Source organism: Anas acuta, chromosome 1, assembly GCF_963932015.1.
Source record: "Anas acuta chromosome 1, bAnaAcu1.1, whole genome shotgun sequence".
Taxonomy (NCBI): domain Eukaryota; kingdom Metazoa; phylum Chordata; class Aves; order Anseriformes; family Anatidae; genus Anas; species Anas acuta.
Window position 1 is genome coordinate 72,749,102 of NC_088979.1, and position 24,370 is coordinate 72,773,471.

A 24,370-nucleotide genomic window follows, 5' to 3' on the forward strand; every position below is an offset into this window, starting at 1 on the left:
AAATCTGGATAGAGCACTGATGTGTGCACACAGTCATGAAAATGATGATTGCAACTACAAATCATATCATAAATTCTTCAGCAAAATTGAATAGTTCTATCAGTTCTGAGTTATCAAACTTCTTATATTTGGTATTCATGTTTTATATACACATGGAGGTACAAATGCTAGTCTGAATTATCTAATTTTAAAGTCGAAAGCATCAATTATAAAAGTGCAACTCAATTAAAACTATTCACAGTAATGTCATTCATTCCATGTCTTATCAAAATGGATTAGCAAGATTTGCTTGTACCCTAAATTTTCTTCATTTGATGTCTCAACCTACATAATATTATTGTTTATATTCTACATTCCACTCCTAAATCACTTCTAGATCTATTTAGGTCACTACTGATAAATTCACCAACATCTTTGAAGAAGAAAGCCAATGTGCATGTTTGTAAATTAATGTTTGATAGCGTTTGTTTTGTTTTTATTTGTTTGTTTTGCTTCATTGTTTCTTACATATTCTGAATTTAAGCATATTTATTTCTGATAAAACCCTCTCAAGATGAGAAATATGTTTAATTTGCATAAAAATTAAAAAATAGAGGTTGTGTGTTTAAATGTTAGTCCCATACCTTGAATTTGTACCTCCAAAGTTCTCTTTCTAGTAGAGACTGTATGAAAAGTGCATTTTCTGTAAGCATTAGGAAAAACAATATTTACAATAAAATCTCTGACTGCAGGTCTTGTAAACTAAAAATGAAAGCTTTGTATTACATGTCTTTGTTTGGTGTACTTAGAGTGGAATTATTTTGCACAGTTACAATTTATTGTGTTATTGTATATTAGGTTGAAGTTCAGTAGCTAAGCTCCAGAAAAAGTTAGGAATAAGCAAGAATTAGACTAAATATCAGCACAAAATGCACATCAAAATGCTGTTGTGGCATGTATGGAGGTGACCTGTGGTGGTATTGTCAATGCTATGAGATAAAAGCCTGAGTTTCTCTCTCTCATGGGCAAGTTGGCAAAGGAGACATCAGTGAAAGTATGGGACACCAAAACTTGCTCCTGTAGACTGTAAGGAGCGGCTGAGAGAATGGGTCAAGGATAATGTATGATAAACACTGAGTACCTCTTGAACTGTGGGTACTTATCATAGAATCACAGCTGAGTTGGAAAGGACCTTAAAGATCATCTAGTTCCAACACCTATACCATGGACAGGGACACCTTCCCCTAAATCAGGTTGCTCAAAGCCCCATCCAACCTGGCCTTGAACACTTCCAGACTTCAAGGGATGGGGCATCCACAAATTCTCTGGGCAACCTGTCCTCACCACTCTCAGAGTAAAGAATTTCCTCCTTTTTTGTTTTTCTAATCTAAATCAATACTTTCTTAGTTCTGAAGCTATTCCTCCTTGTCCTACCAACAACACTTCTTGGCAAAGGAGAGGTGCTACAACCCCTTGATCATCTTTGGATGCGTCCTAATATTTCCATGTCTTTCTTGTATTGCATTCAGCCCCACAGCTGAATGCAATACCCCAGGTGGGGTTTCACAAGAGCAGAGTGAATCAACTTTCTCAACCGGGATTCTTCTGATGCAGCCCAGGATACGATTGGCTTTCTGGGCTGCAAGAGAACACACTTCTTATTACGCAGCTTCATTCCACTTTGTCTGTATAAAGTTCCACTTCATCCGAAACAAAAATGCTTCTGAGGTGGGCTCATGTACAGTTTTATGATGTTTTGATACAGGATATGGACATGCATAGGCTGACTATTGAAACTGAAAATATAAATCCAAAAGCCTAGTTCCAGTAACAATTCTACAGTTTGAAACAAGGTATTGTCTGAATCTGATCTGTGTGGATCTTCCTGTGGTGGTAGCTCAGCATAAAGAAATCTGGAAAATAAATCACAGCTTAGTTCTTTTCTTAAACTTTTATCCCATTCAACTTGCACAACATTTTCACAAACTTTGGTTTCCAGCAAGGCTGTGCAGGTCAAAGGATATAAAAATGTGTTTCTGTGGAGTGCTATTATCTTTGATTACATGAAATCATAACGTTTGGAAAAGATAAATGAGTTTTTAAGCATCTTGCCTTTTCATTGTATTTGTATAATTATTTAAATGACATCCAAGTGTGCCATTTTAAATTTTAATTGCAATTTGGGGAAAAAAATCCTTGACATTTCTATTGTAAAGAATCACATCCTATTTATTTATTTACATGTACTTATTTAAGAACAGTTTTTTTTTTTTTTTAAGGTGGGTAATGTCAGCTTATGAATTTTGCTGGAATCAGGATGCTCCTGTTTAAAAAAAAAATAAATACATAATGTCTTTCAGATGTTTTAAATAATATTTGTGTTGATAGTTTTAATATTACTGTCACCAGAATACTGATAGTATTGTGAAAATTAGCAATAAGCTCTTTTTGTTGTTGTTGTTCTAGAATAACCATTTAGTTTTCCCCAATGATTTCTGAGATACCCAGAAGATAAAGCTCATGTAAGTATTATGTCTTTCTTTGCACCATATACAGAGTGGCATGGGGAATTTAGTGCATTAGAATATCTGTTTGTTCTCTGAATAAAACCAGTCATATACTCTTTCAAGATATCAAACCAGCATCTTTTACAGTAAAAATTAATTTAAAAGAATGTTGCTAAGTCAAAGCACTTTGTTCAAGCTTTATATATTTACTTATTTTTAAAAGTTCTGTCAACTTTCAGTCAATTGTCATTAATGACAGGCTGTAATTTGTATCCTTGATATCAAAAGTGTGTGATTACTTAGTGGCAATTGTTTCTTAGTAAGTATATGAAATATTTATTAACTTCACACACTTTTTGCTAGAAAAAAAAAATAAATATATGTATATATATATGAAGGCATTCAGAAATAATAATAAAAAAAATCTGATGAAAATAGGACTACGTTCTGCACAAATTGTCTATGTAATTATAACATATATATATATAAAACTAAAAACCAAACCAAACAATAACAACAACAACAAAACAAAACAAAAAACAACCTCTAAATCCTATCTGGATTCTTGTTCATTGATAAATTCTTATTTATTTTTTTTTTATTCTTTCTCCTTCAGTAATCTAAAGGAATCGTCTACTGGTGCAGAAAATCTTGTCATTAATAAACTGATTCACTGATACTGTATTCAGTAGTCAAACAAATAATTGGCCTGGTATTAGCAATTTATCTAACTTATTTAATTGTAAATAACACTTCAGCTGAAAACATACATTTTTTCAGGTAATTACTTAATACAGAAGATATAATTTTTTATTTCAAAATTATTTTATCTTAAAGCTCTAAAGATTAATTAGAATGAAATCCTATAGCTACACACATAAGCATAGGACTTCTGAGTCAGGAGCATTCTCTGGATGTTGAAGTTTTGTTTTGTTATTGTAGCTTTAAAAAAAAATGTTTTTTTGTCCTTAAAATAAGAACAAAAATTCATATTTATAAATAATCTCATTAGGGTAAATCAATTAGAGCAAGATTAAAATTATTATTTTACTTTATTTTGCTTTACTTTATTTTGCTTTACTTTATTTATTATTTTTCTTCTAGGAATACCACAGAAATTTACATCAAAAAAAGACTGCTTCAGTCACTGAAATTCTCCAGGCTCAATATCTGACATGCAAAATGAAAATTTTTTTACCACCAGAACCCATCATAATGTCTTTTAAACGAACTATGAAATTTTGTTTTCAGTGTCCTTAAGAACAGCAAATGAAATTGGAGAAATTAATTTCTATACAGCATATTTCCTAATCAAATAATACTTTTATTCATATATTTATTCATATATTTATTCTTTAAATTGTTTTAAAAATTATTTGCCAAAAGTCAGAAACACTGAAATACAGGATTTCCTTTGAGAAATTTGGTGATAGATTGTGGAATCACAGAATCACATAATGGCTGAGGATGGAAGGGACCTTTGAAGCTTATCTGATCCACACACCCTGCTCAAGCAATGCCACTTAGAACATTTACCCATGACCATGTTTGACAGCCTCTCAAAGGAGGCTCTCCCAAAGGAGAGAGACTGCACCACCCCTCTGGGCAACCTGTGTCAGTGCTCAGCCACCATCACAGTAAAAAACCCTCCTGTGTTTCAGTTTGTGCCCATTGCTTCTTGTCTTGTTACTGGGCATCACTGAAAAGGACCTGGCTCTATTCTCTTTTCACTGTCCCTTTAGGTATTAATACACATTAATGAGACCCTCTGAAACATCTCTTTTATAGACTGAACAGTCCTGCATCCCTCAGCTTTTCCTCTCAGAAGAGATGCTCCACACTCTCCATCATTTCTGTGGCCCTACTGGGCAGCCCAGAACTGGACTCAGTACTCCTGGTGTGGCCTCACCAGTACTGAATAGAGGGGAATGTCTAACTATATGCATCCTGAGCTTGTAGATTTCTTGGTTTGTCATGGAGATTGTATGCTAACCTATGATGATGACCTGAGGAGTTTCATCTGATTCTCCAGAGGTCAAGGGCTGCTCAAACATTACCTTATTTTCCAGTTCCATGTGAATGCTTTATTTCAAATTATAGTAGGTACCAAAATTTTGGCAAATGAATCATGTCTCAAATATGTTTTCTCCCTAAAATTGCTTTCCTTTATTTTCTGTTGTCATATAGGCTTATCATCGATTAGTGAAAAAAAGAAAATGTTTATTATTATATAAAAATTTCTGCAACAAATTGAAAAGTATATATAAAGCTCAAGGTCATATAATGTAAAGAACTTCAGAAATTCACTAAAAATGCACAACTTCCTTTCACAGAGGAAAGGATACTAAGATTATTGATATTAAATTAAAAGTGCTGAAATTAATATATGCAGAAGTATTTAAAATAGATATTAAATACACATATGAAGATGTTAAACCTAACATTTAAAAATATGAAATTATGTCTATTTAGAGAAAAAACAGTATGTGAAATGAGATTTAATTACAGGAGAAAACAAACTTCATGACTGATATGTATGCTTTCAAACTACCAAAATGTGTAATGCTATCTCATTAAAGTTCCTGTGAATTGTAAATGATGTGATACTCAATATACGTATACATATATATATATAGACAGCCAGCCATGCAGAACACTGGCAGATGCACTCAACATTCAAACACTGTAAACTCTGATGGCTACATCATATTCCCCTCTTGGACTTGTCAGGATGAAGCTGTTAGTGGGAATATATGTATGTATACATATACATATATACATTTGGGCTCAGACACTGATCTGTGTATACATACATGTATATGTACAGGTATATATATATGTAAATAGTATATTCATAAAAATGCATATTTATATATGTGCACATATATTATGTATATACACACAACATGGGTTGTGCATATATATACACTTATAAGTAAATAAATATATATATATATATATATATATATACACACATACATGCTTGAGCAGCTGGGCTCTTATATTCAATATGCCCAATAGCTGCCTCAGGATCCCAGTCTCCTTATCACCCTGGGGCGCTTTGGGCTGCCTTCATGGGGCAGTGGGTTGGGATGGGGCAGGGTGCAATGTGGGCATCATCTGTATATTGTTCCTCTGTGTTTTTTCTGTGTCTGGAGATGAACTTCTCATGTACCCTAACAGAATGTACATGATGTGTATTTTATAAATACATTTTATTTATTTATTGTGAAGGCTAAAGAATCTAATCCTCTGGTTTATTAGTAATATTAAAGGCACATTAAAGCATATTTTAAAATATAGATTTTTTGGGGGTATGATTACTTTTATTTGTACAGGTAATTAAAACAGAGAGGAATTGCAACATAAGTTTAGGATGACTGAAAAGCACACATTTCAAGGACATTTTTTTTTCAGATGACTAACATCCTTTTAATGTTTTTAGTGTTATCCTTTTAATGTTATTTTAATATTTTAGAAGTGTGCATTTCCAAGTGAAAACAACAACAAATTAAACATAAAAAACAAACAAAAACCACACAAACCAAACCAAACCAAAAAGCAAACAAGTCATAAAGTATTTCATGAAGTTATTTAGGAAAAGTCATATCCAGATTATTTTTAGAGATAATAACCTTGTCAAGCTCAAAGTCTGTCAGCCACTGCCTTTTTCAGTAAAGACTTTAAAAAAATGTTGTGAGCAAACTCCTGTTTGAATCACATTAATTTTGGTAGACTCTGGATCAAGCCCATCGTGATACTGTTATTAAAGTATGTTTGCTCTTTGATAAATAAATCCTATGGACAGTTTACAAAAGTAACTAATGTGTATGATCTGTATGTCATTCACTAGTCATGGCATTGTCTGAATTACCAGAAAAAGTCTAAAAGGCATTGGCTGTGCCTCCATAGACCATGTGGAAATCCCTTTTACCTTCCTATTATGGATTAGTGTTATGTATATTCTGGCACAGTGACAGAAAATAAAACACTTTTTTATCTCCTTCACCATTTAGAAACTCTGTTTTGTTTTATTCTCTCTTTACCATTATCTCTTCAATTAAATGAAAAAAAAATATAAATAATCCAATAAAATGTAATTTTCTAGACCACTTTGTTCCATTTTCTTTTTACTCTGCTTCCATCCTTTATACTAATCTCTTCCTTTTTTCTTTTTTTTTTTTTTCTTCTATTTGAGTTTAACTCTTGCTTTATAACTCTTTTGTGATGTTATTTCTTGTCTTCCATTTTTACTCATCTATCAGTTTCCAGCTATCAGAAAGCTAAAGAAGTTACTATTATTTTACAACAAAAAATTCTATACACTTAGTCAAAGTCAGGCTTTGAGCTTTTCTCAAGACACATGAGTTCATACATTCTTGATCCATATGAGTTAGAGCTTTTCTGTAAATCCCCAAAGCACTTTGTTCTCTCTATGGAGTGCCTCTGTACGTGTAAGGTTGTGTTTGCAGGAAGGCTAACCATTCAAATACATGTTTCAGGGCAAATACATGTACATATTTGATGGAGAGTGATGTTAGCTGAGAGTTCTGCTACAGAAAACTGGTGAAACCAACTAAACTTTCTATCTTTATAGACTTACCCTATGTTAGCTACAGAAAAGATGCACTATAGCTTGGGCTGTAGTACAAAACACCAAAAGTAAAATGCTAAGAAGACACTCCACAGCCAAGTATTAAGTTCACTTGTTTTTACCCTGAATGAGAATTTTAATTAAAAAAAAAAAAAAAAAAAAAAAAAAAAAAAAAAGTAATAGCTTTAAACCACACTTTAATTTGTACTTACAGTCTAAAGATTGACTGTGAAGACAGGCATTTCTTGTTTAACATACCTGTTCACTTTGCATTTACAAGACTTTTTCCATTTTTGTGCCTAACCTTCCCTCCCTCAAGGGGGAGGGAAGGGAAAATATAAAATAAAAGAGATGGGGGAAAAACAAACAAACAAACAAAACATACCAAATAATAAAAGCAACAAAATCTCAGGCCCATATTCCCCTGGAGCTGAACAATGAAGCAACATACCTCTATACCTCTGAATTACTTAATCTGACTCTGCTGAAGATCACAGGCAGTAAGGTGAGTACATTCTCTGCCTCGGAAGAAGGGCCTGATATATGGTATGAAGACATACCATGGTGGTGTTTTTTTTTTTTTAAATCACAATAGCAATTAAAGTATGAGATACTAATAGAAATAGAGAACAAGATTAAATCTCTACTATTTTTCTGCCTATTGTAACAATAACATGTAATGGACTTCTTTATCAAAAATGTTCTAGCATGATATCTAAGTAGAATGGTAATCTATGTGCTCCAAAATTATCTTTATTCAGGTTACTTCTGTCAACACAAATCTTTTTATTCTGTCTATAAATGTCAGCCTCTTGAGATACTAATTGCCATTTAGATTTGTAATGTCATTTATGCCTCTTGTTGAACAGTGCTGGGCAATGTGTTTAACAAACATCCTATAATTACATATTCTGGATTGCAAATATTTAAAGGGAAATTGTTTGTGCAATGCCTCTTGATGATGTTATTAAGAACAGTTCCCCTGCAGTGAAATACTTAAATAACAGTGAAAACAAAGTCAAGGCTTCCAGAAAGCATACCATAAATGTAAAAAGAATGATGATTCTCTGATGCATTCTCTTCAAGTTGAGCATGCTTTTATGCATTATAAAAATAAATAAAATAAAATAAAATAAAATAAAATAAAATAAAGTAATATAACATCAAAATAATTTTATCTTTGGGATTTCTAATGTGCTAGAAATCAGCTGGTGGTTCAGTGAAAGCTAAAGGTTTTGTTTGTTTTCCATATTTGTTGTTAGTTTGAGACTTTCTGCCTCTTTCTTTAAATTCACACATTCACATAATATGGCTAGTCATATTATACATTACACTCTTCCTTATACTTAAAAGTATACTTATATGTCTGTCATTCTCACATCTTTACGTTGAAATGACAGTTTTCTTGACTTCAGAAGGACCAAGATTTTACTAATTATCTCTTCTTTCTGAGTATATGATATTATGAAACATCTTGACAAAAGTTATACCTACTTGTGAGTCCTATGAATTAAAAAATAAATAAATAAATAAAGTAAGAATAGTGCTAATAAACCGTGATTAATTTTATTATGGAAATGTTTAGAACTTCCATTTTGCAGCTATCACACGTTAATTTTGAATAAAGGACTGAGGCAACCTCTCTTCCTGAATAGGTGAAAAGGTGCAAAGAAAGAAAAAAGACACTCATCCTTTCTAAATTAGGAACAGAGAAACGTGTATTTCTCTCCCTTTGCTTCAAGCATCTAAAGAATAGATCTGCATCAAAGCTCATTGCTTAGATTTCTACTGGAAACTGCTCTCACTTAAGGAGTTCTCAGTTACAAGTCCTTAGCTCATAATGTTTGTGGTGATTTCACACAACTAAACTCCACCACACTACTCTCTCACTCCTCCTCACAAGGACAGGGGAAGAAAGTATGAAGAAAAACAAACAAACAAACAAGCAAAAAAACAAAACAAAACAAAACAAAAACTCATAGGTTCATATAAGGATTTTTTCATGGGCAAAATGGGCTCAGCACAGGGAGGTTAGTGTAATTCATTCCCTAATGCTAACAACAGACTAGAGCTGTGATAACTAAAAGCAAACTAAAACCATGTTCACTCCATCCACCCTCTTCTACCTCCTCCTCCCAGGTGGAACAGGGGAATGTGGAATGGGGAATCTGGTCAGTCCATAACATGTTGTCACTGCTTCTCCTTCACAGTCACTCTCTGCCCCTGTTCCAGCATGGGATCCCTTCCACAGGATGTTGTCCTTCCCAAACTAATTCCATGTAGATTTTTCACAGACAGCAGTTTTTCAAGAACTGCTCTGATGTGGGCCCATAGCATGAGGTTCAGGAACAGACTACATATGTCCCCCATGGGTGGCAGCCTCCTTCACCCCCCCACCCCCACCCCAGACTTCCTGCTCATACGTGGGCTCCTCTCCATGAGCTGCAGCTCTAGTTTGGGGCCTGCTCCTGCGGGGGCTCTCCATGGGCAGAAGCCTCCTCCAGCCCACATCCACCGGCTCCACCGGGGGCTCCTCCATGGGCTGCAGCGTGGAGATCTGCTCCATGTGGGACCCATGGGCTGCAGGGGGACAGCCTGCTTCACCAGGGGCTTCTCCACAGGTTGCACGGGAAGTTCAGTTCTGGCTCCTGGAGCACCTCCTGCCCTCCTGCACTGACCTTGGGGTCTGCAGGGCTGGTTCTCTCACATTTTCTTACTCCTCTCTCCCTGCTGCTGCTGTGCATTAGTTTTCTTCTGTTTTGTTTTTGTCGCTAGTTTTTATTATTATTATATATATATATTTTTCTTTTTAATATATACTCTCACAGAGGCATGACCAGCATTGTTCATGGCCTCAGCTTTGGCCAGCAGCAGGTACCCTTTGGAGCCAGCTGGAACTGGTTCTTATCTAACATGGGACAACTTCTGGACTATTCTCACAGATGGCACCCATGCAGCAGCAGCAACAGCCCCCACTCCCCTCCAAAAATAAATAAATAAATAAATAAATAAATAAATAAATAAATAAATAAATAAATAAAAGCCATGTAAACTCTATATAACACTGTAGTCTTTCCTTTATGCTTATAACTTCCCTCACACATACCCCTACATACATCCAAGGAAATAATTTTTACACTCATTCCAAAAAAAAAATGCTCATCCTTCTAGTGTTGCACTGGCATATTCTGAAAACATTGCTGTAGCTACAATGACAGCTATAAAAGGGTTAGAAGGAAACAAATACAATTAACAACTTGAATGGTCTTTTCTTTCCCCTCCTCTTTTTAAGCACCTTGCTTTATAATTTTTACTTGATAATAAACAGAACTTAATGGACAGCATTATTAAAGTAGGTATTTAGAGAGCCATAAGCATATCTCATTAATGTACATGCACAAGCTTTAAAAGTTAACTCTGCAGTTTCTGCAAATTAGAGCATGCTCCAATCGGCACTACTAGAGTAACAAATCAGAGCAACAAGTTTAGAAAAACAAAACAAAAAAAAAAAAATGTGTGTGTGGGGGGTGTTCTTGTGGAAACATTGGAATTGTTTTTGAAGATATTTGGAGGGTGTGTTTTCTGCCCTGGACAAGATGTTGAGAGGGAGGTGTTCTTCTAGGGAGCCTCCGATTTTATCCTAAACGAATAGATTACCATAGATTGTGGATTATTGCTTAGTTTCTGCTATTACTTTAAATGAACATGTGAAAATTTTCAGGAGATTTTTTGGTATGTGTATTAGACACATCTCCTAAATGAAATTAATAACATGTTTCTTTATAACTTTTGATATTTTGAAAAAAAAAAAGCCCTGCCCGCATCGACCCCCTGCTCTGTTGTGCTCCACTCTACTCTGCTGCAGAAATTCCCTGCCCCAGAACTGATTGCTTCTGCGAATGGTTGCAAAATGGCAGCAATGCCCAATTTAAATGGCTTGCCACTGATGCTGCTGGCTTCGTTTACGCCTCCTCAGCCTCCCTTGCAAGAGCTGCCGGGTCCTGGTGGCTCCCGTGGCTGCCTCGATTGGCCTCGGTGCTAGATGAAAAGCCAGGCCCACCTTGATCCCCCGCTCCACTGCAGAAAGCATCAGCCCGGGAACTGATCGCTTAGGTGAGAGATGAGCTCTTCTGGAGAAGAGGAGGCTCAGGAGTGACCTTATCAGTCTCTCTAGGTACCTTAAATAAGGCTGTAGTGAGGTGGGGATTGGTCTGTACTCTCAACGTGCCTGGTGACAGGACAAGGGGGAATGGGCTAAAGTTGCACCAGGGGAGGTTTAGGTTGGGTATTAGGAAGAACTTCTTTACGGAAAGGGTTGTTGGGCATTGGAATGGGCTGCCCAGGGAAGTGGTTGAGTCACTATCCCCAGAGGTCTTTAAAAGACGTTTAGATGTAGAGCTTAGTGATATGGTTTAGTGGCTTAGTGGAGGGCTTGTTAGTGTTAGTTAGGTCAGAGGTTGGACTAGGTGATCTTGGAGGTCTCTTCCAACCTAGATGATTCTGTCATTCTGTGTGTCTACAAATAAAATTAACTCTGTTCCAGTCAGAACCATGATGCGTGACCGAATCTTAAATTTGAGGTTAGATAAAATTAACTTTTATATAAGATACCATTTTCTAGTACTGAAGATAATTAAACATTGAAACACTACCATAGGTAGTGGTGGATAAACCAAGAACTGCAATATAAATCAGATCAAATATTTTATAATTACGGTATATTGAAACTGCATTAGGTGACCAGAATTTAACTTCCTGAAGTTGTAAATTGATCCAAAATAACGTGTCCACTTCTGTGACAACAAGAACCTCTTAATTTAGTTTAATAGCCTGTCTTAATATGAAAATTACAGATTTTATTTTTGCTTTTTATTTTATTTTTTATTTTTTTGTAAAATCAAGACTTTCTATAAATTTAACAAAGAACTGAAGATCTACACAATTTAAAGTACATGTACTTATTTACTGTTACAGGACAATTTAAAATGTCAATATAAACAATAAATGTCAAAAAATTACATCGTTAAATTTAAAATGTCAAAAATAAACAATAAACACATACAGAACCCTGACTAAATATGTCATTGTCAAGATTCTTCTACTTCAACCAATCACAGGTCTTATTTAATTAAGTTTAGATCAAATATTAGAAGTCTCTTAGATGTTCAACTGCTCTTCTCTGTCAATCTAGGTGAAGGAAACTTCCATTCACCATAGACTGGGAAGGAAATAATATTTTATTGTGTAGTGCAATCTATTGTTTTACTCCTGCACTTTATTCTAAAAAATGCAACGTCCTGCAAAGTTACCTTCAGAGGAATGCAAAAAGTTACCTTCAGAACTGCAAAAATCTACAGAATCTTAAATAATATTTCTTGATATTTGACTTTGAAATTTTATTTGGTTTATATTTTTTCCTTATTTCTTTTTATGTTTTCATTGAAACATTTAGCTGGTTTTGTTTGTTTGTTTTTTCTTTTTTTTTTTTTTTTTTTTTTTCCAATTTTTTATTCAATGGATAACTAAAAAAGTATTAATTCTTCTTCATTTGTACTTTGGGTAAACAATGTGAATAGTGTTTTACTAAGGCATAATAAGTGCAGGGGTGATTTATACTTCAAGGTGTACAGGATACAGCGATCTCAGTTCCTTGTGCGTGGTGGAGTGATTCAGGTGACACTTCAGCTCGTTCAAGACAAGATGTCTGTTTCATTCTTGCAGCTACTTTTTCAACTCTATGAGAACATGAAGATGACTACAGACTTTTATTAATTTAGAGAATATCCACAAAGACATGGAGTGTACTATCTTTACAGAGATCAGAATTTTGATCAGAATCTGACATTTGCTGATTAGCCCATTCTGATTCTAATTTTGAAATAATGCATTACTGTTCCAAAACTCAATTAAATGTGAAGTAACATATCTGGCAGGTATCCCATAGTTTTTGAATATTGATAAACTTCAACGACATTAGGTTTTGTTCCCATAGGCTGATAGCTTTTTACTGAAATCTGAATTCGGAGGAACATAAAGTACAATAGGCAACTTGTCAGAGAATGGAAGGGCTAATTAAAGGTATGTAAGGAAAAATAATGTTAAAAAAATGTTTCTTAATGTGTAATGGAATATAACACATGACATTGGTTAGTTGTTTGATTGGTTTAGGTTTGATTTTAAAAAAATTGATGTAAGCATGACGTACAGGGGAATGACAATTTAGACTCTACTAGGTAAAACCTTGCACACTGTGTGAAACTAAAGAAGCACGTAAACCTTTTATGCTCTAAGATATTTTATTTGCATAAGTAGAGCAGTAGAACTGTCTCGTTGATAATAAATGCACAATGTAATGTCTCTAACATTGCTTGTGTTGTAGATGATGCATCTCTTTTTTAACAGTTCAAAGTTTCAGTGATTTGAAGTTATAAATCAACTAACTGGAAAGTTGACTTATTTTACTTTATTTCTTAATAAAGTACTCAGACAATAAACAATCCATTATTTCTACAATCAAAGGTTAATGAGCTTGGAGAAAATATCTTGACTCTGAATAACAGACTACAACAATTATCCAGTAAAGATACAGCCATGAGTAGTGATCACAGATTGTGTGTGTGTGTGTGTGTGTGTGTGTGTGTATGTGTATGTGTCTGTTAAAATATAAACAATGTAGGATTGCTGCAATATTCCGTTGCCACTAAGAAGCTTAATGGTAATCTTGGCTGCATTAGGCAAAGTATCACCAGCAGGTCAAGAAAGGTGATCCTTCCCCTCTACTCAACATTGATGAGGCCACACCTAGGTATACTGCACCCAGCTCTGGTGCCCTCAGTACAAGAGAGACGTGGACATACTGGAAAGAGTCAAACTTAATGCCACTGAGATGATCAAGGAACTTGAGCACATCTCCTTTGTGGGGAGACAGAGAATTGGGACTGTTGAGACTGGAGAAGAGACAGCTGGGGAGGATCTTATCAATGTCTGTGAACACTTGAAGGTTCAAAGAAGATGGAGCCTTCTCAGTGGTGCCCAGTGACAGGACAAGAAACGATGGGCACAAACTGAAACACAGGAAATGCAGCCTAAACATCATCACTTTATGGTGCAGGTGATGGAGCACTTGAATAGGTTGAGTAGAGAGGTTGTGGCGTCTCTCTCTCCTTGGAGATCTTCATAAGCTGCTAAGACAGGGTCATAGGCAATCTTCTCTACGTCTTTTTTTGCACAGGAGGGTTGGACCAGATGAGTTCCAGAGGTCCTCTCCATTCTTTTTTTTTTTTTTTTTTTTTTGTGATTAAAGAGATCGATTTTATATACACATTAACAAAAGAAATACTGAGATATACATTGATCAAAACAACAACAACAACAACAACAAATATGACAATATTAATTATCTAATATTTACAAAACCAAAGTTATTTCAGAGAAAAGATGTCCATGTTTCAGAGAAACTCTCTAGTTCAGTACACAGACTAAACACAGATATGACATAAATAAAGTGACTGGAATAACTTACCTGTATGCTATGTAGTTTTTAAGATTCATTTCATCCTTTTCAGCAAAATATACACATATGAAAAAGACTCCCTTAGATAACTGCTGTTCAGGAAAACAAATCATGTTTTTTAAAGGTTAGTAAAGAGCCATAGAATATGAGGGCAATTTTCAAATAGTTTTTTTGCCCAGCTATGTCTAGATGTTAAACTTATCTAAAGAATATGTCCGAGTCATAGAGATTTCATCATCTTTATCCAGGTTTCAATGCATAGTTGCTCTACTGATATTTAGATGTATTAACTATTGGCAACATACATGTATACTGTATGTACTTCTTAGGTAAGCTGACCTAAGTGTGTGTGTGTGTGTATGTGTGTGTGTGTGTTGGAGGGGGAAAGGGGAGTAAAATAATTTACTTCTTTCTCTGACTTAATAAGTATATTTTTTTTCATTAGGAGGTAACCTTGAAGTTGGGGTGAGAGATGATTATTTCTACACTGTGTGTATTTTTTAATACATTTTTGAGTATTTTTATACTCTGTAATACCTTGCTAAATATACATATATATTAATATATATGATTGTATATTTCATATACTTAGTTCAAAGAAGTGACTGTAGATACTAATCTTTAGCACGGTCATGGTGGAATGATCTAATTCAAAATTTCACCAGTTCCCCATTTAGTGTTTTCGCTGTCTAAATTCCATGCTCTTGCAGATAGATTTCTACTAGGAAACAAAATTAATTAGGTTTCTTAGGTTTATCTCCTAAATTAGGAGATATCTGCATGCAAATTGATATCTCATTTCCCTGTAATGATGCACATTCAGTCCTCCTGTGTTATGAAGCCTCTTCTATACTTACAACAGCATTGTAGTACAAAAGCTTCTAATGTGCTCAGAAGAAAGGAAGTACAAGGTAGAGCATTTTCCCTAATAATTTGTTCAACTCTATAGCATTGGACCAGGACATATGTTCTTTAACCCTTTCATAATGTTACAGATGTGTTTACCACAGGAACTAGAGAACACAGAATAATTCTGCTTTACAGAAACCAATAAATAAATAAATAAATAAATAAAAATTATCAACCTACGTATCAATTCACAACTACATTCAATATTCAACTCAACTTCTCTTGTCAAGAAACTATGGATACCAAATCTATTAAGGAAAGTAATTCTTATTTGATCTTAATTTCATCTTCTTTCTCTGCTTTGCTTCTACTTCTTGGTCTTGGTGAGTATCTTCTTTGTACATTTTCATTCTTACATCTTCCCTTCCCTTCCCTTCCCTTCCCTTCCCTTCCCTTCCCTTCCCTTCCCTTCCCTTCCCTTCCCTTCCCTTCCCTTCCCTTCCCTTCCCTTCCCTTCCCTTCCCTTCCCTTCCCTTCCCTTCCCTTCCCTTCCCTTCCCTTCCCTTCCCTTCCCTTCCCTTCCCTTCTCCTTCCCCTTCCCCTTCCCCTTCCCCTTCCTCTTCCCCTTCCCCTTCCCCTTCCCCTCCCCTCCCCTTCTATTTTTTTCCCCTAGGAAACAGAGACATTCATGCCTTCAAAATATCTTTCAGATGATTTACAGACTCTGACAAAGATCATTAATATTTTGTAAAAATATGTAGTCTATCTTCAGGTGAACAGCATCATACTTACAGTAATTATTTTGGTCTTATTTTAAGATTTGGTCTGCCTAAATCTAAAAAGTACGGTCTCCTCATTGAGCTGTATTGAAAATGTCTCACTCAGCTAAATTTACATTGACTGCAGTAAATGGGTTTGTGTCTCTTCATGCCTTCTCTTTAACCCTATTTTTATTAAAGGGTCATAATCTTAGAAAGGTCTATTTCTGGAAAGGCTTATGATGGATGTTTTAATGAGATTTCCATGTTATGCTGGTATAATACTATTTTGAAAATGAAGGTATCAGTTTAGCTTTCTCTTCTCCAGTTTATTCTGCAGCATTTTTAATTTACTCATTTTTTTTTTTTTCTGCAAAATATTTCTTCTTTAATTATTTTGTTAACAGTTAATCGATAAGAAAGACTTAGTATCATTATAGACCACCTGTTGTTGCATTTAACTTCAACATTATGTTGTCTGAATTTGATTTTACTTCAGTTTCTCTTCCTTGCTCTATGATTCTCTAAAAGCATTGCCCTTGTCACATCTGGTATTTAGGGATTATGAAAGATTGAAAGTGATCGACATAAGAGATTAGAGATGTCTCTAGTCTCGGTTTTTGTTGTTGTTGTTGATAATGTTTCTTCTTCATTCTTGTGCTTTTATTATTGTAATTTTTTATTTGTTTTTTATCTTTTCTCTTTCATGACTTCAGCTATTTCGGACTTCATGCAAAAATATGAGCTTGTTTGGAAAAATTCGTTGCAGAACTTTAAATAAATAAATGAATATATAAACAAGGAAACAACAATAACAATTACAAACAAAACAAAACCCAACAAAAACAAAAACAACAACAAAAAAGATAAATATTATTTTTAGAAGATGGAACTAGCCTAAAACATTTGCTTCACATCATTGGGCTGATCTAATTAGCTTATGGCAGAAGAAGCATCTCTAAAAGGTCACAGCATGTACAAATAAGAAGCCACATCATGGCTCATCTTAGGAATCTCAGCCACTGATGTAAAATGATGTGTCTTATGCATTCATATGATTTGTGCATTCTATGACTTGAACATCATCATAAATTATGCAATCACTCATTTTCTAAAGTGCCCAGTTATACATATATAGTCCAGACTATATGTAGTGTAAGAGTGCCAAGCATAATGATATAGGCAAAATTGTGTGAAAACATGGTAAGAAATGCTAGCAGCAATATTTTCACAAACTGATACATGATGGGGCAGATCTAAAGGTGCAAGAGGAGGAAGGCTCTGGTTTTCACTGCTGAAGCAAGTATTTCCTAATTCTGAACTCTGAGATTTTAGGAACTGCTTCATCTTGCCTGGTGGTTTGCAATCCCTATGTTATTTAAAGGATTTTAAAAGGTATCATATGCCAAAAAATATGAGCAACGTGTTGGGTAAATAGTAAATGAATAAATCTTAGCTCATGTCAATATCCTGACAGCTACATTGTTATTCCTACATTTTCCTACATAGCTACTCTTATGTCAATGGATATATTACTGGTTTGTAAAACCCAAACACTATTAAACTCATTGCTTTGACCCCATGTTCAAAGAACATAAAAAAGTAATCTTCACAGTCCTTAGAGAAGTAATCAGTAAATAACCTGGATCTTCAAATGATAGAATGCATCACAGTTGTTTCAAAAGAAATAAGATCTGAGATGCCTATCTGTATGTCCGATTCTGGCCCAGTGTTTACCATATGGTAACCTGTGAGCTATATGATCTCTCTAAAGCTTTTCCAGCACAATTCACTTTGATTTTATGGATCGTATATTATAACTGTGCCTTGCTGTGGTATGAACACCTTCATTCATACAAAATCCCTTCCTGTGGAGTGTACAGACTGGCTGAATAAAGGCGAAATGAAAAGTCAGAAGACCTGCATAGTAATATAAAGCTAACCAGGAGACAGTTATAAAAAGAACACCAGGTCCCCAGACTCCACATAATTTGTATGTGGTCTGCTTAAGCTGTGTTAGCAAACAAGTAGCAGGACATTATTTTATCATTTATCCTGCTTGTAAACCTTCTCAGCAATTAACAAATGGTCTTACTTATCATTTTAGAATTACTTGGTTTCAAGTAAATATAACTGCCTTGCTGTATTTACATTTAGCAAAGTCCATCTTATTGTTTCAAACGTGCAGACCTTATATTGAAGCAAAACAGAAATATTATGTTTAATCTTCAAGGAAAAAAACAGTTTTTATTGCAGCAAGTTAAAAAATTATAAATATTTCACAGCCCTCCTAATCACACATGGAACTTTTTGGAAGATTCTGTAAATATGGACTGAAGTAAATATTTTAGACTGATGAACACTAGTGACTTATCCTGGATAAAATTAAGATGAGAAGAAGAACTCAGTACTAAGGATCAAAACTATTTAGAAGTGATCTGCCATTCTCTTACTGCATTCTTCACAGTTTAGCTCTTCATCAAAGGGAAAGGAAATATGAAAAGACTTGCACAGCTTGCCTTAGTTCAGCTGTCACTGAACTCATTTTTACAACATGCTCAGGTTTGTGTGCAATTTGTGCTGAAGAAATTCATGGTCATTTGAAAAGTAAAAACTGCTTCCCTTGAATAAACCTCCTAAGGCTGGTGTTGTACAGAAGTGGAAAGCTCTTACAGATCCCCATGTGTGAGAAATGAATATTTATGAATTTACTAGAGAAATAAATGGTGTCAGAAATTATCTTAATTGCAGAATTCTAGTTTCACAGCTTTACAATAGAGAATAAATGCTGTTAATAAATAGTAGGGCCCACAGTAAGCCACAGTACTGTGGTGTATTTCTTTAACAGACAGTTTCTACAGTAAAAATCAATACCATTTTAGACACAGTTTAAATGAGTATCAAAACTGTAATAAAAGAGTTGAACAAAATAATAGTTTTGGAAAATGTGGTTAAGTCACATTCAACAGAAATAAATCTTCTGCAAAAGATTTCAGGCTAAATTAGAATAAGAAACAAACATAAAATCACCTAGTTATTGAAGCAACTATCCAAAAGGATTAAATACATGATTAACAGAAGATTTTAATTGTGTCCTAAAACCAAAAATTCAGGTGATGACTTGCAACTATCATTCCAAGAAAGAAAAAAAAAAATAAAAAATTCAAGGTCACATCTATTGAGAGAGCTGCATTAAAAAATAAATAAATGAAAAAATCAAGAGAAAGCTAGTAAGACTTTTACCAGACTCTTTATAGTCTTACATCTTCTTCAGATGACCAAAGCATAAAATAAATAAATAAATAAGTAAATAAAATTGGTTGAGAGACTTAAAAGCTGGGAAAAAAACAAAAACAAAAACAAAACCAAAAACCACAAACATAAAAAGGGACATTGAAAGGCTTTTTTGTTGCTGTTGTTGTTTTTCTTTTATATTTTTGTTAGCATGTGTAACACCAGTGACTGGAAACAAACGTGGAACAAGACATCATAACAATTTTTGGTTTTAATATATTTTAGGAAATTTTTATTCTACTCATGTAGATTATTTCTACAATCCAGATATTGAATACCAGTCCAGAGTTATTATCCAAACAAAGACATTAATGGACAAGTGTCAGGTGAGTTAATATACACTTATAAAGGTATAAGGAATCTGCTGTGAAAAAAAAAAATATAGATAGATAGATTAGATAGATAGATTTTATCTATTACTTCTTTAAATTTCTACTTTGACATTGACATTGAAACTGTGATACAACTCTAGTGGTCCAAGAGACATCATTTTAACACTTTAAAGAAATATTAATTTTTCAAGGAATCACTGGATTTTATCTTTTTTTTTTTTTTTTTTTTTTTTTTTTTTTTGCCAACTACAAAAATGTAAGGGTTCATGAATTGTTGTGTCATATTCCCTGTGCATAAACTTTCAACCTTTGATAATCTATGGGGATTCAATCAGGCACTGTTTTTGTCATTTAGTTTTAAAACAGATGTATGATGCATGAATGTATGTTATTCATATGTGCATATGAACATATATATACATATATATATATATGAACATGTAAACATTTATGCTTTCTACATAAATCAGAGAAATAAAGCAATAAAATTGTTCATTTTATATGTTTATTCATAATTCAGAAATGTTTAATCAAAGTATATTTAATTATTCAGCACCTTCATACTGGAGTTCTTTGTAAAGGAATGCGTGGGGCAGTGGTCCTCTTGTTATAAAAATTACTATTTGTGTCATCATTAATGTGCTTTCTAAATACCATGTATTTTCATTTGGAACTTTCATCTGCTATTAAATTATTTCTTTCCCCTGTGACTAGGCACTGAGGAAGGTCTGCTGCTAAATAAGGATTGCCAGAAATTAAGGACATCTCTTACAGGAAGATGTAATGAAAATATAAAACGTCAATTACTTTAATTTTACTGTCTTTTGTTTGCTTGCTTGCTTGTTTTTTTTTTGTTTGTTTGGTTGTTTTTTTGTTTGTTTGTTTGTTTGTTTGTTTGTTTTGTTGTTGTTTTGTTTTGTTTTGGTGGACAGCTAAGTACCACACAATTGCCCTCTCACTCCTCCTCATCAAGACAAGAGTGGAGGTTAGGTTGGGAAGACATCCTTCATGCAGTGCTCAACAATAGCTAGAATGTTGATGCAATAACAGTGCTGTTCTAACTAAAACTACAAAGCATAGCATGGTATGGGCTGCTGTGGGGAAAATTAACTCTGTTCCAGACAGACCCAGCACATTTTCTGACTTCTTTTGGTCATCTCAAATATAAGATCATAGCAAACAGTGGTAAAAAAAATATCTCTGGGATCAAATAGTCTGGTTGATTTAGGATAAATATATCAATCCATTCACAGTTTCATCAATCTTCATCTTAAACTAAGATAAGCTGTAAACCCATGCTTCTTATCCAGTCTTCTCTTTGTATTTCTTTTGCAATCTTGTTCTTTCCCTCAAAGCACTCCCTTAAAAAAAAAAAAAAAATATATATATATATATATATATATAAATAAATAAAATCACTGTAAATGATGTCTACCAGCAATTTTAATATGTGGTGGTTTTACCTTGCTAGGTAGCTGAACTCCACCACAACCGCTCTTTTACTCCCCTCCTCAAAAGAGGAGGGGAAGAAGAAAAGGAAAGAAAGAACTCATGGGTTGAGATAAGGATGATTTAATTAAAGGAAAAAATATTCTTAAGGGAAAATTATTATTAATTACATAATTTAACTAAAGGCAAAAAGGAAAGTGAAAAAGGGAAAACAAAACAAAAACAAAAGCAAACAAACAAACAAAGCAAAGGCTGTGTGGAAGGACAGAGGAAAGAAATTACTTTCTACTTTCCACCAACGAGCGGTGCTTGACCACGTCCTTGAAGCAGGGACTCAACATGCATAGCCACTGTTCAGAAGGACAGACGTCACAACAGCCCACCCCTCCCCTCTCCTCCCTTTTTCCACCTTTTATTGCTGCGCGTAACATCACATGGTATGGAATATCCTTTTAGTTGGTTGAAGTTAGCTGTCCTGCTGATGTACCTTTCTCACCTTTTGCCCACCCCCAGCCTACTGGTTCCTGGGGGGGTTGTTGGAGTGAGTCCTGATGCTGTGCTGGCACTGCTCAGCAATGGACAAAACACTAGTGTGATACACTGGTGCTGCTCTAGCTACAAGTGCAGAGCACAGCACTGTATAGGCTGCTGCAGGGAAAGTTACCTCAATTCCAGCCAGACCCAGTATATTCTTAATAGGCAAACTTAATAGAGACCTGTAATTTCAACTACACAAAAAGAAAAACAGAATGATATTGTTACAGGAAAGAGATTTGAGAGCTATCTTAAAGAATTTTTCCTCATAGGAGCATATGTCTGTGATTTTTCTGAAAATACATAAATAAAAATTAGAAAGTGCAAAATTCAAATACAATATCATAATGATAATAAAACCACCAAATTCTCTTTCCATCTTAGAACTCCTTTAAATCAATTCTTTTTTCTTTTTTTTTTTTTTTTCTCTTGAAGATGTGTAGTTGTTGTTCAGTGCAAAAATGCTCTGAATTTCTAACGATGAGCTTAAAAAATACGTGTAACTCATCCATTCCCTTGGCCATTTTTACATCCTTTCTGCTTTTCGTCTTCAGATTCATTGCCATGGTGTTCTCTAAAACAAAATCTCTCTTTCATATCATCTCTCATCTGCTCTCTTGTACTGTCTTGGATATCTGACTGTCTGACATTTCTTTCTGAATGGTCCGCTGTCAGCTCAAGGTAAGTATACTGAAGACAGCAATGTCCATTACTGTGTTTTCATATTAGATTTTTCCTTTACTAATTCATTTTTTTTTTTTTGTATATATATATATTTTTCTATACTAACATGATATAAATTCTAATTTTCTTTGTCCTTTTATTATCATTATTATTATTAATAATTTTCTAAGCTGACAGCATGTGTTTCCTGAGAATTGCCTTAGGTTTTCTTATTGATATATGGTACCTGAAAAGAGCATGTCTGGTCTTTCCATTAGTTAGACTTCAAATTTGCTCATACTTCAATTTAATTCAAATTCAATTAAAATCAACTGTAATTATTGAATATCTGTCACTATTTTATTCCTCTGATCTTCTATTTAAACTATATTGTATGGGCTGTTTACCAGGACTTTCAATTAGGTTTGACAGGGGAAGGGAGCTAAAATTGACAGAGGAGAGCTCAGTGAAGTTGCCACTGCTGTCACTGTTGAAGATAGTAGGGAAAAACCTCTCAGTTGTCCCATAGGATCGTTCAAGGGCTCCTCAGAGAAGGTAATGATCCTGATACCCTGTCTGGAATTTTCTTCGTCTTTCCTCCCTCCAGGGGTAACTGTGCCTGCTGCTTCCCTAAAGTGCCTGTACACCAATGTATGGAGCATGGGAAATAAACAGGATGAGCTCGAGATCTCTGTTCGGTCGCAGGGCCACAATCTCGTTGCAGTCACAGAGACGTGATGGGACAGCTTGCATGACTAGAATGCTGTCATGGAGGGCTATGTCCTTTTTAGGAAAGACAGGCTGGGGAAGTGATGGGGTGGGGTTGCCCTTTATGTGTGGGAGCAATTAGAGTGTACCCAGCTCCACATGGGGGAGGGTGAAGGACAAGTGGAGAGCTTGTAGGTAAGAATTAAAAGGGGTGGGCTGGTATGGGGCACACTGCTGGGGGGGGGGGGGGGGGTGTACCAGATCAGGAGGAGAGGAGGAGGAGGTCGATGAAGCCTGCTGCAAGCAGCTGGTAGTAGCCTCACAATCACGGGCGCTGGCTCTCATGTGGGACTTCAATTATCCAGACATCTATTGGGTAAGCAACTCAGCCAGACACACCCAATCCAAATGGTTCCTGCAATGTGTTGAAGACAATTTTCTGACACAGATGGTGGAGAAGCCAACGAGGTGGGGGAATGCTCCTGGAGCTTGTCCTTGCCAACAGGGACGGCCTTGTTAGGGATGTGAAGGTCTGGTGCAGCTTGGGATGCTGCAGCTGTGAGATGCTGGAGTTCAAGATGGAACTTGGTGGAAGAAATAAGGCTAAAAGCAGGATTGCAGCCTTGGACTTTCGGAGAGCCAACTTCAACCTCTTCCGGGACCTCCTTGGGAGTATCTCATGGGATAGGTTGCTAGAAGGCAAGGGTGCATGTGAGAGCTGGCCTACATTTAAACAGCACTTCTTCCAAGCTCAGGATCGGTGTATCCCTAAGAGTAGGAAATCAGGGAAGGGGGACAGGAAACCCGCGTGGATGAGCAAGGAGCTCATTGATAAGATCAAAAGGAAGAGGAAGGTCTATGAAATGTGGAAAAAGGGCCTGTCCTCTTGGGAAGAATATGAAAGTGTTGTCAGGACCTGCAGGGACATGACAAGGAAGGCTAAAGCCGACCTAGAGATAAGGTTTGCAAAAGAGATAAAAGATAATAAGAAGGTATTTTTAAATTATTATTATTTTTTTAAGTATGTAAACAGTAAAAGGAAGACTGGGGATAATGTGGGTCCCTTGCTGAACAAGGGGGGTGTCCTGGTAACTGGAGACTCCGAGAAGGCAGAGATACTGAATGCTTCCTTTGCTTCAGCCTTTGCTTCAAGGACTCCCCCTGGGATTCCTTGACCCTGGAGGGAGGAG

The 24,370-nt window shown here is 35.2% G+C and overlaps 1 long non-coding RNA gene across 1 annotated transcript; it reads left to right on the plus strand.

Annotated features, from left to right (window-relative positions):
- Positions 1-2,350: 2,350 nt before the first annotated feature.
- LOC137850158 (uncharacterized) lies at positions 2,351-5,082 on the plus strand. Its single transcript, XR_011092308.1, has 2 exons — positions 2,351-2,501; positions 3,591-5,082. It is a non-coding gene; the product is annotated as an uncharacterized lncRNA (long non-coding RNA).
- Positions 5,083-24,370: the final 19,288 nt, after the last annotated feature.